This window comes from Leptopilina heterotoma, unplaced genomic scaffold (assembly GCF_015476425.1).
Source record: "Leptopilina heterotoma isolate Lh14 unplaced genomic scaffold, ASM1547642v1 Lhet_60, whole genome shotgun sequence".
NCBI lineage: Eukaryota > Metazoa > Arthropoda > Insecta > Hymenoptera > Figitidae > Leptopilina > Leptopilina heterotoma.
This window is the reverse complement of record NW_025111138.1, coordinates 6,873,323-6,888,093: the sequence shown is the minus strand read 5'-3', so window position 1 is coordinate 6,888,093 and position 14,771 is coordinate 6,873,323. Positions and strand designations below refer to the sequence as shown.

The window sequence follows — 14,771 nt, the reverse complement described above, 5'->3', positions numbered from 1 at the left end:
TGACATGCGCCTACTTTTGTTTAATAGATAATTTTATTTTTCAGTCGAGCGATCAAACTGTTTTGTATTTTTATCATTCCATATAAAAATGAAATTTAAATAAAATAATAATAATAATAATTTTAATAATATTCTAACCGATTTCGAATAACGAATTAAATTCATTTCAATTTTTCTTTGGGGGGGGGGGATTTATTATTAATTGTTAAGTGAAATCGTTTTTCATAATTAAGTGAAATAATTATTTTTAGATAAATAATTTTCTCTAGTAGTGAAAAATTTCTTTTTCTTCTTAAGATGAAATTGAAATGATAATAATTTTAATTATTTCGAAAAAATAAATTAAATTCATTTTCATTTTTCTCGGAGGAAGTTTATTAAATTATTGACTGTAGTTAAATAATCATTTTTTGTGTAGCGAAAAATTAATGTTTCTTTTTCGTATTATTTTTATGTAAGTCTTCTTTTGATTTTCGAAAAAACAAAAAAAATTCTTACCGATTTCGCCTTTTCATTGGCATTCCATAGACATTAGGGAGCGATTCTTTTCCCCAGAGCAATTTTCCTGAGGGTAAGGCCATTCATTACAGGGGTCCAGGCACTTTTCGTTAACGAATTTAACTTCCCTGGACATCGATGTCCAGAATTTTTCCTCTTCCTAATTCCTCTAACGTTCCACTAATCACACTTGAAAACCAAAACACGATTTCTCTCCAACATCTTTTGGAGCAAAAATTTTCCTGCGAAAAGAAAGAAAATGTTAACAACATAAAAAAGAAAAAAATTATCCCCTTGAAAGTAAATTTAATAAAAAATTTAACTAATTTCAGAAGAATTTAAGTTTAAAATTTTTTTTTTAAATCTAAGTTTTTTTTATATTTTTAATTAAATTCATTTAAAATTGAAATTTTTACAAAATTTTAAATCAAAATCTTTTGAAGTTCATCTACTTATGAAAATTGTAAACGCAATTCTTTCAATATTGAATTAATTTTGAAATATTTAAGTGAAATTAGATTTCAAGAATAAAAACAATTACTATTTAGAAAACAACAATTTTCCAGGATTTCAATCAAAATTCCAGGTTGCGTAACAACCCTGGATTCATTAAAACCAGATATGAAATAAAAATACGAATAACAATATACGAAAAAAATGATTTGTATGGAGAAAAAGAATTTCTCGAGAAAATGCGAAATGAAGTGAAGCTCCAGAAATAAGAAAAATATACATATATATATGTACAAAAGACAGTTAAAGTGTCTCCTCTGTTTTCAAGGATACTTTCTACTCCTTATACGGTGGGGGGTTTAAAGGGAAGAAAACGAAAAAAGGATGACGATGAAGCCGCGAAGGCAATAGACTTCGCTTTTTATTTGAGGCAAATACACACAATGCTGCAAGGCACACATTGAAGAGACTTTGAAATTGTTTTGTTAGACGGCATCATGCACTTTGTGTGGCCCAGGGAGAGGGAGGAAAAGTTGAGTTACTTGTGAAGCGCCGGCGAAGGGTTGGGAGCCGGAGGACGTCCGGGGGGTGTCGCGAGATCAAAGAGATGCGAGGATCAAAGAAACGGGTATTTGCTACAAGTAGGAACAAGGTGCTGCCTTTCGTACCAATGGTACTTGGACAATAATCATCGGTTTTCACAACCTTTTTTTCCCCTCACTCTTTATTTCCTTACAAGGTGCGTAGGGCACATCTTCTATTAAACGTATATATCCTCTTTTTTTTTATCGTCACTCACTAATTATCTCCTTAATTAAATCCTTCTAATTCGATATTTCGATTTTTCGCCTTTAATTAAATTTATCTTTTAATTAAACAATCAAAATACTTCTAATTATTCAGTTATTCACTTTTATCATACTATTAATCACTTATCATTATATTATAGAAAAAACGTTAGAAACTATTCCGATGATTCCGATTTCCGAATTCCGACAGTTGATAAATCACGTGATTAACCTTTAATTTCAAAACTAATTTTGGCGGGAATTTGAAAAATGAATTAGCACCTAATTATCATTTTTACTTAATATTGTAATATTTTCAGTAAATTTGGGTTCTTAGGAAAGAAATAAATTAGAAGAGGTATATCAGGTGAGTTTTTCGTGAAAAATTTGAAAAGAAAGTCAACGTAGGGAAAATTAGAAGAAAATTAAAAAGTGCAGGGCTCTGAAAATGTGGAGTTCGAGGGTGTTGATGTCACAGGGCATGCGGCTCGTTGATTGGCCCCGCGCTTTGAACGAAAGTTGTTTAAATGAGCGCCAGAAGGCGCAAACGTCGTGACTATTTTTTCTCTGTGTTGTATATGTGTGCGAGGCTAGGAGTTGATGGCGACGGGGACGGTGTTGTGTGTTTAATGAATAAAAACCGTACATGAATTGCGTCAAAATTCACGGAGTTTCTAAATCGAAGTTTATCACAAATTTACCATTTGGAGAACTGTTTTTTCCAACTGATTGTGAAGTGTTTGTGTTTTTAGTTTAGTTAAACGGCTTGGATTTAAAGGGACACAAGGAGAGAAGTGGGCATCGCGATGTGTAAACGGCGTGGCCTCGACGAGAGTTGACACCTTCGGGCATGGGCCTCTATTTTGAGCTTTTGCTCCATGAAAAAGGCGGACCATCGTAATAAAAAAACGCCTCATCAACAAGAGAGAAGAAGCCGGTGCCTTGAGAGGTCATCGTGCAGCAGGTAAAATCATAACATTCTTTTTATTTTTAATGTTTTCTCTTTGAAAAAAAAAAATGTGATAATGTTTCTTTTTTTATTGTGGAGAAATTTTTCAGGACAATCAAGAAGGGTGTGTAGCCTTCTCTTCGTTTTTCCGACCAAAAAGGGTCGTTTACACAGGGGGAGAAATGTTTCCATCCTCCCTTTTCCCCCCCTCTCCAGCCAGACTTGTGGCTTTCCGCTTGAAGACATTTCACGCGTCTCTGTATATAGAGATCTTCTTTTTCCTCCCTCGTGTCTTTTTTCCTGGGCTTCTTCCTTGCCAATGTCGAAGAACTTATAATTCTCTTTCTTGATTTGTACTCTTGATGGTTTTGGTTTCAAGCAAACTATTGCAGTCATTTTTGTTGTACATGCCTGTGTCTCTGTCAGTAAAACTCATTCCTTCCTCTACGTTCCTCATCGAGCTAGTTTTTCTACCTTTCGTGGCTTCTTTTCAATCGACGGCTCTCTGAATCACATAGAAACTTGTTCACGTTTAAACTGAATTTATTCCCTTGCAACTAGACTTTAAAGTCGAAAATTCTTGCGAGGATTTTATTTTTTTCCTAATTTTTCCCTCCATTATTTTCATTCACATAAATGAAGTGCAGAATATTTTCTAAACGATAAGGTAAATTACTCAGTTAATTACTTAATAACAATACATAATTTAACAAAATTAATTTCTAAAATTTTTTTAATCAATTTTACTTGTATACAGAATAAAAATTAAATTAAATTCTCATTCTATTCTACACTCTGGGAATTTAATTAATTTTTTTTCTTCTCAATGTCTATATTAATTGAATACGTGATTTATTTTGCACTTAAATGACTAAAATATTCATTACTCTGCTTTCAGAAATGTTGTGAAACAATACTTCATTATTTTCATTGGAATTTTCGACAAAATTGATACTATTGTTGTAGCGAATTGTTACATAATTAGACTTTTGGAAACACATATATAATGGAGAATTGTTTAATTATACGTTCAAGGGAAATTTTCATTGAATCAATAGTGTCAGTCACTCCTCTAAATTTGGACGTTTGTAGAAAAACTGATGTCCATTATTTGCAAACAACACATGAACGCTTCTTTGAAAAAGAAATTAGTATTGATTCATCGTCCACTGTACTCGATATATTACACAGAATGTGGGAGCCTTAATTATTTATAATATTCTTCAGAGAAACATATCAATGGTATACCAAACGATGATAGGTGTATATAAGCAAATTTCAGTTTAATTGTCTTCAAATATTCATCGTTATGGACAAACGTGTAATTCAAAGAAGGTAAATTATCACTGTAGATTTTAATTATTTAATCTTTTTTTTAAATACTGTTTTTTTAAAGAAAATTTTTTGTTTTTCTAAACAAAATCAATCTTGGGATATAGATATAATCAATTTTCATTTTAGAAAATTTTGCCAAAAGACTGAATATCCATTCAAGAAAATTTTTTAAATCAAATTTTTATTAATTCACTTGAATTATAATTATTCAATCAATATAATTGTTCAATTATACTACAATTATTCAATTATATTGTAATTGTTCAATTACATTATAATTATTCAACTATATTGTAATTGTTCAATTATATTATAATTATTCAATTATATTATAATTATTCAATTATATTGTTTATGCCATGCACATTATTTACATTACTAAATATTCATTTACGAGAATTTTCACCTAAAAAAATTTATAATCAACCGAATTTACATTTATTAGTTTTTTCTATTTAGTAGAACTTCTAGTTGTTTAAATTTTTAATAATAGAATTTTTATTTCAGCGAAAGATAATAATTCCTACAATTCAAAGTTAAGAAAAATTAAAATTCATTGAAATAACAATTATGTAATTAAAAATTCTCAAAATACTAAAAGTTCTACTATATGGAAATTCTTCTAAAAAGTTATGATTCTAAAGTTCTGATTTGTGAAATGAAATTTATATATTTCTTCTTCAAATTACATTTTTATTACAATTATTTTGCGTAACTATAGAAAAAAAGTTAATTGGTTTCTAAATGTAAAATTTAATTTATTAATTTTTACATTTACAATCAGTAATTTTTTACTGAAATATTTTTAATAATAAATTATTTTCTTCAATAGGAAAATACTTTTAATCAAAAATATTTCGTTCATTTAAACATTCAAAACTTGTGAATCATTAAACTTCGCTTGAAGAACAAACTGAAATAAAATTAATAAATTGTAATTTTTTTTTAAGTTGCTATAAAAACAGGCTTCGGATCTTATGACTTTTTTCGACTCATTTTAAAAAATTTCGACTTTTCTTCCAAATATTGCAACAAAATACCACATTTTTTAATATAAAATTAAACTTATTTCGATTTTTACAATGAGAAAAATAACTATAGACAAATCCTTCAAAAATTATTTTTGAATAATTTTTCTAATTAAATTTTCGAAATATACAATTAAAAAGATTTTTAATATTTGGAATTTTGTAAAATTTAATTGAAAATAATTGATTTCCTTCAAGTATCTTATTACAATTTTCGAAAATCAACTTTTGAAAAATTTTAATTTCAAATTTTTGAATTAATGGAATTTTTAAAAATTTTAATGGAAAATCTTTAAGTAGGTATGTAAATTTAAAAAAGAAAATTAGCTTATAAAAATTATATTAAAATATATTTTTGAAAAAAGTAAATCTTAAAATTTCTTCATTCTAATTTTCTAAAATTCAATTAAATAGTTTCAATATTTTCAATTACACATTTCCAAAAATTCAAATACAAACAAAAAATAATAATTTTAAAATTTTCTAGAATTATTTTTAACATTTTGAAGAAAATAATAATGTTCAAATTATTTAATTAAAATTCTTCAAAAAATTAATTAGTTTTTTTTTTCAATTATACAAAATTTTTTTTAAGAAATTCAATTAATTTCGAAAAATTTCATTACGTAATATTTTTAAAAAACTAATTCTTAGAATTTTATCATAATTCTTTTTATATTCTTCAAAAATTTAATTATTTTTAAAAGAATTTACTAAATTTCAATTATTTTTAATAAATTTTACCAAATTCCAATTGTTTGCAAATTTTTCAATTGTATATAATTAAAAAAACTGTTACCTTTGAAAAATGATTTAAAAATATTTTTAGAAAATTAATTTTAATAATTTCTTTATTATAATTTTTTGAAAATAACTTTAAAAAAACAGACAGTTACAGTTACAATTATTATAAAAATTTGAATTTTTGTATTTAAATATTTAAATTCTCGAAGAACTTTAAAAGATTATTAAAAATAATTGAATTATTTAGAGATGAATTTTAATTAAAAATAATTTATTAATTGTAAAAAATAATTGAATTTTGGAGTTTTAGTTTTTGGAAATTATTAAATTTCAGAAGGTTTTAAATTGAAATTTTTTAATTTTGTTTCCCGTGGAAAAACGAGAAGTATTTAAATATTTATTTTACAAAGTATGAAAGTCTGGAATAATTGAATTTAGAAATCAGTGAAAGGTCAAGAAAATGCAAAATAAAATTTTTGTGTCAACAGTGAATTAAATAAACGATTTTTTCGACTTTTTTTCTATTTTTAATTGACTGCTGCGACTTTTTTTTGCTTAAAGTCGATCCGAGGCCTGAAAAGTAATAAACAAAAAATTAAAAAAAGTTAATAATGCTAATATTTTTAAATATACAATTAATTTTTTTTTTTGGAAATTGAATAGATATTAAGCAAAATTCGAACAGTGATATATACGCTTGCGTTTCACTTGTTTTGTAATTTATAAAAACACGTTTACAAAAAAAAGTCTCGCTCACGGCTTGATCAAAGGATATACGCATTTTCAATAACATTTCTGCTCTAACGCGTAATCTCACATTGATATAAATATAGTTAATGGGTGCATAAGCATGGATTTCAATTAGCGTCCCCGTCGTCAGCTTTCTTTAGAGCATAAAAAATTAAAAGGTTATGGATACGCAGACTTGTTCATATATACTCTTCATATAATACTTTTTACTCCACCCTCATATATAGTTATAAGTGTAACCCCAATAACGTCACGTTTCGCTTAGTTTCAAGTTTAAATTCCCTGACATTACAGGGCAAGTAAAAAAAAAAACTTGTGGATAAATCAACGACAAATTTTAATCATTAAAATATTTTTCTTTCTTTTACATATACCTATATCCAACTTCAAAGTCCAATGAATGTCAGAATTAAAAGAAAAACTTTGTAATTCGGTTAAAATTAAAATTCAATTAAAATTCAATTCATTCGATTTAATTTAGTTATCTGTTCAATGGATATTTAGTTGAATAAATTTTTTTGCTAAACGAATGTTAGAAGTAGAAAAAATTTTGTAATTCGGTTATAATTCAAATTCAATTATTAAAATTCAATTCATTCAATTCAATTTAATATTTATTCAATGGATATTTAGTTGAATAAATTTTTTTGCTAAACGAATGTCAGAATTAGAAAAAAGTTTGTAATTCGGTTAAAATTAAAATTCAAAAATTTGGTTAAATGGAAAAATTATTCAAAGGAAATTCAGTTGAATAAAACTTTTTACTAAATTAACAAAAATTTTCCGTTGTTTAGGAAAAATATTTATTACTAATTATCATGTAATTAATAATTAAAAATTCGAATGGTAGACTATTTGTATGTTTCCTTAAAAACAGAAAAAAAATAATAATCATAATAACAATAATTAGCCAAAGCTAAGAATATTTTTTTCGCTTTCTATTATTCTTAAACGTGGTTCTCCCCTTTTGGCAAAGGTTTTTATTTTTAGGTAGCAAAATCGATATATATACAAGTTAACACTATCTCCAGAAATTCAGGTCACGAGTAGGGCCAAAAGAGTTTCTCAAAAAAAAAAAAAAAATTTTTCCCAAGTTTCTCTTAAATTAATTAAGAATATTTTTTTTTAAATCGTTTGATAAATTTTCCTTTCAAAATTAATTTGCCGTAAATTCTACCGAACATTGAAATGAATGTAGAATTTTTTTTCTCTATCTAAATATTTTCACAAAAAAAAAAATTAATATTTCTCAGTTTTAAAGACTTGAGAAAAAGAAATAAATATTAGTCTACTAAATTTTCTTTAATTCGTTAGTAAAGTTTCAAACTAATATTCATAATAGGCAAAGGAAAAAAAAAGTTAAATTAGATGTTTTTTTTTCTAATTCGCATTTTAGAAAGAAGATTCAATTGCCATAGAGTATTTTTATTCAACTGAACTTCCTTTGATCATTTACACAAGATTTTTATAATTACTAGAATATGAGGAAGAGAACTTTGATGTACCGTTTATTTCGTTCATCAAAAGATTTTTATTTTAAAACACTTTATATACATATGTATATTAATTATATTCATAGAAATTTGTTTTAGTAATTAATGTTCTTTGAAATTTTTGACTTACAAATCTATTAGGTTCGTGATTGATCAACGATGAAATTTATATTCTCTTGAATGTAATGAACATTCATTTGTGCTTTGAAGTTGTACGTATGTGTAAGGTTAACTTTGGGTTGAAATTTAAGCTTCGTGCGGACATTGGGGTTAACTAAATCAGGTTTTGGCCAAAGGTCAAAGTAAGCAGGGGAATTTCCGAGACAAAATAGATTTTTACTTTTCTGATTTTCTTCCAATTAAGCAAATCGTAGATCCTTTTCGTAACTACACCTAGAGAAAAATTTTATTCAAACCAAATATAATTTATTTGAATTAAATAAAAGTATATATTTGCCTCAGAGCCAAATAGGTTATTTATTTGTTTTACATAAAAATTTTATTCGACATAAATAAAACTTTTATTTGAACAAAATAAAATTTATTTGAAACAAATAAGTCTCCTTGGCTCTAAGTCAAATATATCTTTTTTTTTGGCATAGTTTAAATCGTTTAGAAAATTTTCCGAAGCAGTAATTGACAAAAATTAGCAACAATATATCTCTGATTAATATTCTCAACAAGTATTTTCCAATAGAAATAAAAATCAGACAGTATCTTTGTCCCTATGATTCGAACGAGAAAATGAACGACCAAATTTTTTTACTTCTTTCAATTTACTCCTAAAATTACTTCTGTGTTGAAAAAATATTTTTTCATACAATTAAAATTTTTTCTAATGTTCTGATCGTTCAAAAAAACACAATTTATTTTAGATTTAAATATTTTTTAAAATTTACTAAATAAAAAGGAAAAAAATGTAAATTCTGAATTTTTCCTCAGTTAAGAATTATACGTACTTTTTTTATGTCCAGAATAATTTTTTTTCAAACTACAAATTCAGGGTTTGTATTTTTTTGGTGAATTTTCATAAAATTATTTTTTATAAAATATTTATCAAATAATTTTAATACTTAAAAAGTCATGAAATAATTGAATTTTTGAAGAAAATTTTTGCAAATTTTTACAAATAATTCAATTTTAAAAGGTTACAAATTGAATTTATTTTAAGTAATTTAATTCTGGAAGAAGTTTCATAAAATTATTATTTATAAATTATTTATCGAATAATTTCCCTTAAAAATTCCAAAAATAATTGAATTTTAGAAGAATTGAGTTTGTAACTTTTGTAAATAATTGAATTTGAAAAGGTTTGAATTGAATTTATTTTTTAAAAAATTATTCTTACAGAACTTTTATTTAATCGTTATTAATAAATTAGAAAATAATTTTTCAATAGAAAATCCAAAAAATAATTGAATTTCGAAAGAGTTGCGTTTGAAAATTTTATAAATAATTGAATTTCAAAAGGTTTGAATTCAAAATATTTTAATGAATTTAATTGTTAAAAAACTTTCTAAATATTATTATTTATAAATTATTTAAATATTTTCAGTATTAAAAAGACTGCTGGACAACAAAATTCAGAAATTTTTTTATGAATTGTAGAAATTTGATAGTTTTTCAGTACTTTTGATAAAATTCTATTTCTGATAATAACTGAATTTTACTGACACTGAAATTGAATTTATATTTAACAACTAAATTCTTAATGAACTTTTACAAAATTATTATTATTTATAATAATTTATTCAGCGATAAATTCTATTTCAAAATTCAAAAAATAATTGAACTTTGCAGAATATTCGTTTTTGAATTTTTTTAAATAATTGAATTTTAAAAGATTTGAATTTGATTTATTTAAAATAAATTAATTTTTAAAGAACATTCATTAAATTATTATATATAAATTATTTAGCAAATGATTTTACTTAAAAATTCAAAAAACAATTGAATTTTGGAATAATTGCGTTTGCATTATTATAAATAATTTAAATTTGAAAGGTTTTAATTGAATTTACATTAAATAATGTAATTCTTAAAGAATTTTCATAAAATTATTATTTATAAAATATTTAGCAAATTTATAATTTTTCTTAAAAAGTCATGAAATAATTGAATTTTTGAAGAAGAGTTTAAAATTTTTATTAATAAATCAATTTCAAAAAGTTTAAATTGAATTTATTTTAAGTAATTTAATTCATGAAGAACTTTCTTATAATTATTATTTATAAATTATTTTGCGAATAATTTTACTTGAAAATTCAAAAAAATAATTGAATTTCGAAAGAGTTGCGTTTGCAATTTTTATGAATAATTGAATTTCAAAAGGTTTGAATTGAATTTATTTTAAATAATTTAATTCTCGAAGATCTCTCATAAAATTATTGTTTGTAAATTATTTAGCAAATAATTTTACTCTAAATTTAAATTAAAATATTGAATTTGGAGGAGTTACTCATAAATCTGTTTGAAAATCACGAAAAAACAAAATTCAATTTTTTGGCAGCCCTGAAATTAAATTAAGCATAAAGAAAATATCGTCGTTCATTTAAACGTTCGAAATGTAAAAAACGTAATTAAAAAAATTATTTCTTAGTTAAGTTACTATTAAATTATTATTTTTTGATATTGTTTTGTAATTATTTTTTAAAATACTTAAGTATTTTTTTAAATAGTCATTTAAATATTTTTTTAAATTATTTAAATACTTTTCAAATATTTTAATGTAATAACAGGAATTATTACTTCGTACAAATAACGACGGATGTTGAATGTTGAGAAATTATTAATCTTCCAAGTCGAAGACTTAAAAAATTGGCAATTTCTCAACATTCAACATTTTTTTAAATATTGAAACAAAATTATTTTCGTTTCAACGTTCATTTAATGAAATACAGTGAAACCTGTCGTGCATTTTTTAAAATTTTATTACAGTAAAAAATCCTTAAAAAATTGTTGTATAATTAAATTTTGTAATAATTTACAATATTCTCGAACTAAGGGGAAAATAATTTTTGTTGGACATTTTTATAAATGGAAACAAAAGTTTTCTAAAATAGAGTTGCATTCCGACAGGTTTCACTGTAACAGTATTTAAAAAATTTTTTATTTCCACCTTCTAATTTCAGTGTATTTCGATTGCTACTAAAATTCTTCTACCCCAACAGGGGTTTTGACATAATGAAATTTCACGCTCATCTTGTTACCCTCAAGAAACATGAATCATTTTGTTTGAGGCACGTACTCTCGGTCTGATAAAAGGAGATTATTGTCAAATATAGGGGGAATCTATAATCTGACACGATGCAAAATTCGCAAGGGTGCAGAGGGAGAGCGAAAATATTAATAGATGTCTATAGATCGTAGGACAACATACTAAGGAAGGAAAGATCGTGAGTGAAGAGAATTGATGTGAAAGTAAAAAGAGGGCCGTGTAGTCAATGTACATAGAGATTGGGAGGTACATACACAAGAGCTCTCTCTCTCTCTCTCTCTCTCTCTCTCTCTCTCTCTCTCTCTCTCTCTCTCTCTCTCTCTCTCTTCAATTTAAGAGAGAAAGAAAGAGAGACGGCAATGACGAAGACGACGGTGTAGAATATCGTTTCTAAACAGAGGGGAAAGAAGAAGAGAGAGAGAGAGAGAGAGAGAGAGACTCGGAAGCGGCAGCTTTGATGTAGACACGCTCTGCGACTCCTTCACGCCAATAAACTAACGGTTAGGTTAAGGTCTCTTTAAGCCTTAATACCATTATCCTTGCCTTATGCTCCCGACGCGGCATTGGCCGATGCTGGCTTTGTATTCCTCTCACCGTGTTTTTGCGCTCGGTCAGTAACGCTGGCAAAAAAAGTCACGACTACCGATCATAAACTTCCGGCGTACTACTCTGTAATCGTGTGTGCATGATTTAAAAGAGAAAACGGGAAAAGCGTCATTGGCCGCAATTTTCCACACTGCGTTATTGCATCTACACTAACAACAACAATAACATCTGTTATATTCCAAGATCTCTTCTTGAAACTCCAGAGATTTTATCTCTTCAAAACTATATCCATATTCTTTCCGGTAAAATAAATACCCTTCTTGAAAAATACCGCTACTATTCTCTTTTTCATAAATTCATCCCAAATTCTATATTTCTACTCAACAGGAAATCAGGAAAGAGTCAGAAAAAATAAAATTAATCAGGAAAATCAACGAAATCTTTATGAATTTTATCAAAAGTACATCTGCAATTCATAAAAAAAAATTCTGAATTTTATTGTCCAACAGTCTTTTTAATACTGAAAATATTTAAATAATTTATAAATTTTAATAATATTTACAAAGTTTTTTTAAAAATTAAATTTTTTATATTTTGAATTAAAACCTTTTCAAATTCAATTATTTATGAAAATACCAAAATTTATATTTTTTAAAATAAATTCAATTCAAACCTTTTGAAATTTAATTATTTATAAAAATTGCAAACGCAATTCTTTCGAAATTCAATTATTTTTTTGAATTTTCAAGTAAAATTATTTGCAAAATAATTTATAAATAATAATTTCAAGAAAGTTCTTCATGAATTAAAGTACTTAAAATAAATTCCATTCAAACCTTTTGAAATTCAATTATTTGTGAAAATGCTAAACTTTTCTTCAAAAAATCAATTATTTTATGAATTTTTAAGCAAAATTATTTGCGAAATATTTTATAAATAATAATTTTATGAAAGATCTTCAAGAATTAAATTATTTAAATAGTAAATTTAATTCAAACATTTTAAAATTCAATTATTATAGGAAAATTACAAACGCCAACTCCTTTGAAATTGAATTATTTTTTGGATTTTCTAAATAATTTATTATTAAGGATTAAATAAAAGTTCTTTAAGAATAATTTTTCAATAAAATAAATTCAATTCAAATTTTTTGAAATTTAAATATTTTTAAAAATTTGCAAACTCAATTCTTCAATTCAATTATTTTTGGAATTTAAAAAAAAATTATTCGATAAATAATTTATAAACAATAATTTTATGAAAGTTCTTCAAGAATTAAATTACTTAAAATAAATTCAATTTAAACCTTTTGAAATTGAATTATTTGTAAAAATTGTAAACTCTTCTTTAAAAAATCAATTATTTCATGACTTTTTAAGTAAAATTATTTGCTAAATATTTTATAAATAATAATTTTATGGAAAGTCTTTAAGAATTACATTATTTAATGTAAATTCAATTAAAACCTTTCGAATTTAAATTATTTAAAGCAAATTCAATTTAAACTTTTCGAATTTAAATTATTTATAATAATTGCAAACGTAATTCTTCCAAAATTCAATTATTTTTCGAACTTTTAAGTAAAATCATTATCTACATAATTTATATATATTAATTTAATGAATGTTCTTTAAAAATTAATTTATTTAAAATAAATCCAATTCAAATCTTTTAAAATTCAATTTTTTAAAAAAATTCAAAAAAGAATATTCTGTAAAGTTCAATTATTTTTTAAATTTTGAAATAAAATTTATCGCTGAATAAATTATTATAAATAATAATAATTTTGTAAAAGTTCATTAAGAATTAAGTTGTTGAATATAAATTCAATTTCAGTTTCAGTAAAATTCAATTATTATCAGAAATAAAATTTTATCAAAAGTACTAAAAGACTATCAAATTCCTACAATTCATAAAAGAAATTCTAAATTTTGTTGTCCAGCAATCTTTTTAATACTGAAAATATTTAAATAATTTTTTGAAACCAAATTTTTTAACTCCAAAAATTTGTTCTTTATATCAAAGAAATTTCTTTCAAACGAATAAATTATTTTTGAATGAAATAAATTGATAACTCAACAAAAATTACTTTCTTTGTGCAAAATTTCAATTATTTTTTGAATTTTCAAGTAAATCTTATAAAAATTCTCCAAGAATTAAATTTAAATAAATTGAATTTCATTTTCTGCAAAATTTAATGAAATTATTGTCATAAATAGAAAAAATTGAAGAATTTTGATTAAAATTCGTGACGATTTCAAAGTTTACAAGGCGAACAGAAAAGTTCATGATGAATTTAATTGTTTTAATATTTTCAAGTTCTGATATCAACCAAAAAATAGAATTTTTTTATCAATTTTGGAATTTGAATACTTTTTCCAGTATTTTTCTATACAAAAATTATTCTCTTATTTTTCCCTTATTTCCATGAAGTTTTGATAAAATTTCCGAAAATTTGCCTGATTTTCTACATGGAGAAATTTTACTTCCCCTGCAATTTTTTTTCTAATTTCCCTGACCTGTGACAATTCTGTCAAAAAAAAATGACAAATTTTTTCCAATTCTTATTCTTTTTTTTTTTTTATTTAATGAAACTAACGACCATTTCTGATGCGAAATTTCTATTGAGACCTACGTATTGATCGAATTTTGTTTATAATGATATGAATTCTTGAATTGATTCAATCATTCATGCTGGTATGAATCGATGCACTTAAGTGCTGGATACAATCGGGAACATTCAGACACGAAGAAACCTCATTGAGTGCAACTATTATTCTTTTGTTGAAGTCGCCTACAACAGAAAGAACCCTTATCTGAATATTCACCGATTCTTTTGTATATAACGCGCACAATCTTCATCTCGCAATCCTTGCTTATGTCTAGACAAAAAAAAATTGTAATAAGAATATACAAAAAAGAAAAAAGTAGAATTATTTTTCAAAACCACATCATCATCATCATCATCAT

At 24.6% G+C, this 14,771-nt stretch overlaps 2 protein-coding genes across 5 annotated transcripts in view; one reads left to right on the top strand and one right to left on the bottom strand.

The window, feature by feature from the left end:
- Positions 1–14,771, bottom strand: part of LOC122509332 (transmembrane protein 170A) — a 36,142-nt gene that overhangs the window by 17,817 nt on the left and 3,554 nt on the right. Inside the window, exons 1-2 of one of the 2 annotated variants that reach the window (XM_043623309.1) lie at positions 1,751–1,924; positions 499–740 (exon numbers count right to left, since the gene is read on the bottom strand). The gene's annotated coding sequence lies outside the window, so the exon portion shown is untranslated. Of the gene's footprint in view, positions 1–498; positions 741–1,750; positions 1,925–14,771 lie in introns of those variants that run through there. The other variant, XM_043623310.1, reaches the window with a different exon arrangement.
- The window catches only part of LOC122509324 (axin), a 73,221-nt gene continuing 60,754 nt past the window's right edge, over positions 2,305–14,771 (top strand). For all 3 annotated transcript variants that reach the window (XM_043623295.1, XM_043623290.1, XM_043623293.1), the window contains exon 1: positions 2,305–2,703. The gene's annotated coding sequence lies outside the window, so the exon portion shown is untranslated. The remainder of the gene's footprint in view (positions 2,704–14,771) is intronic.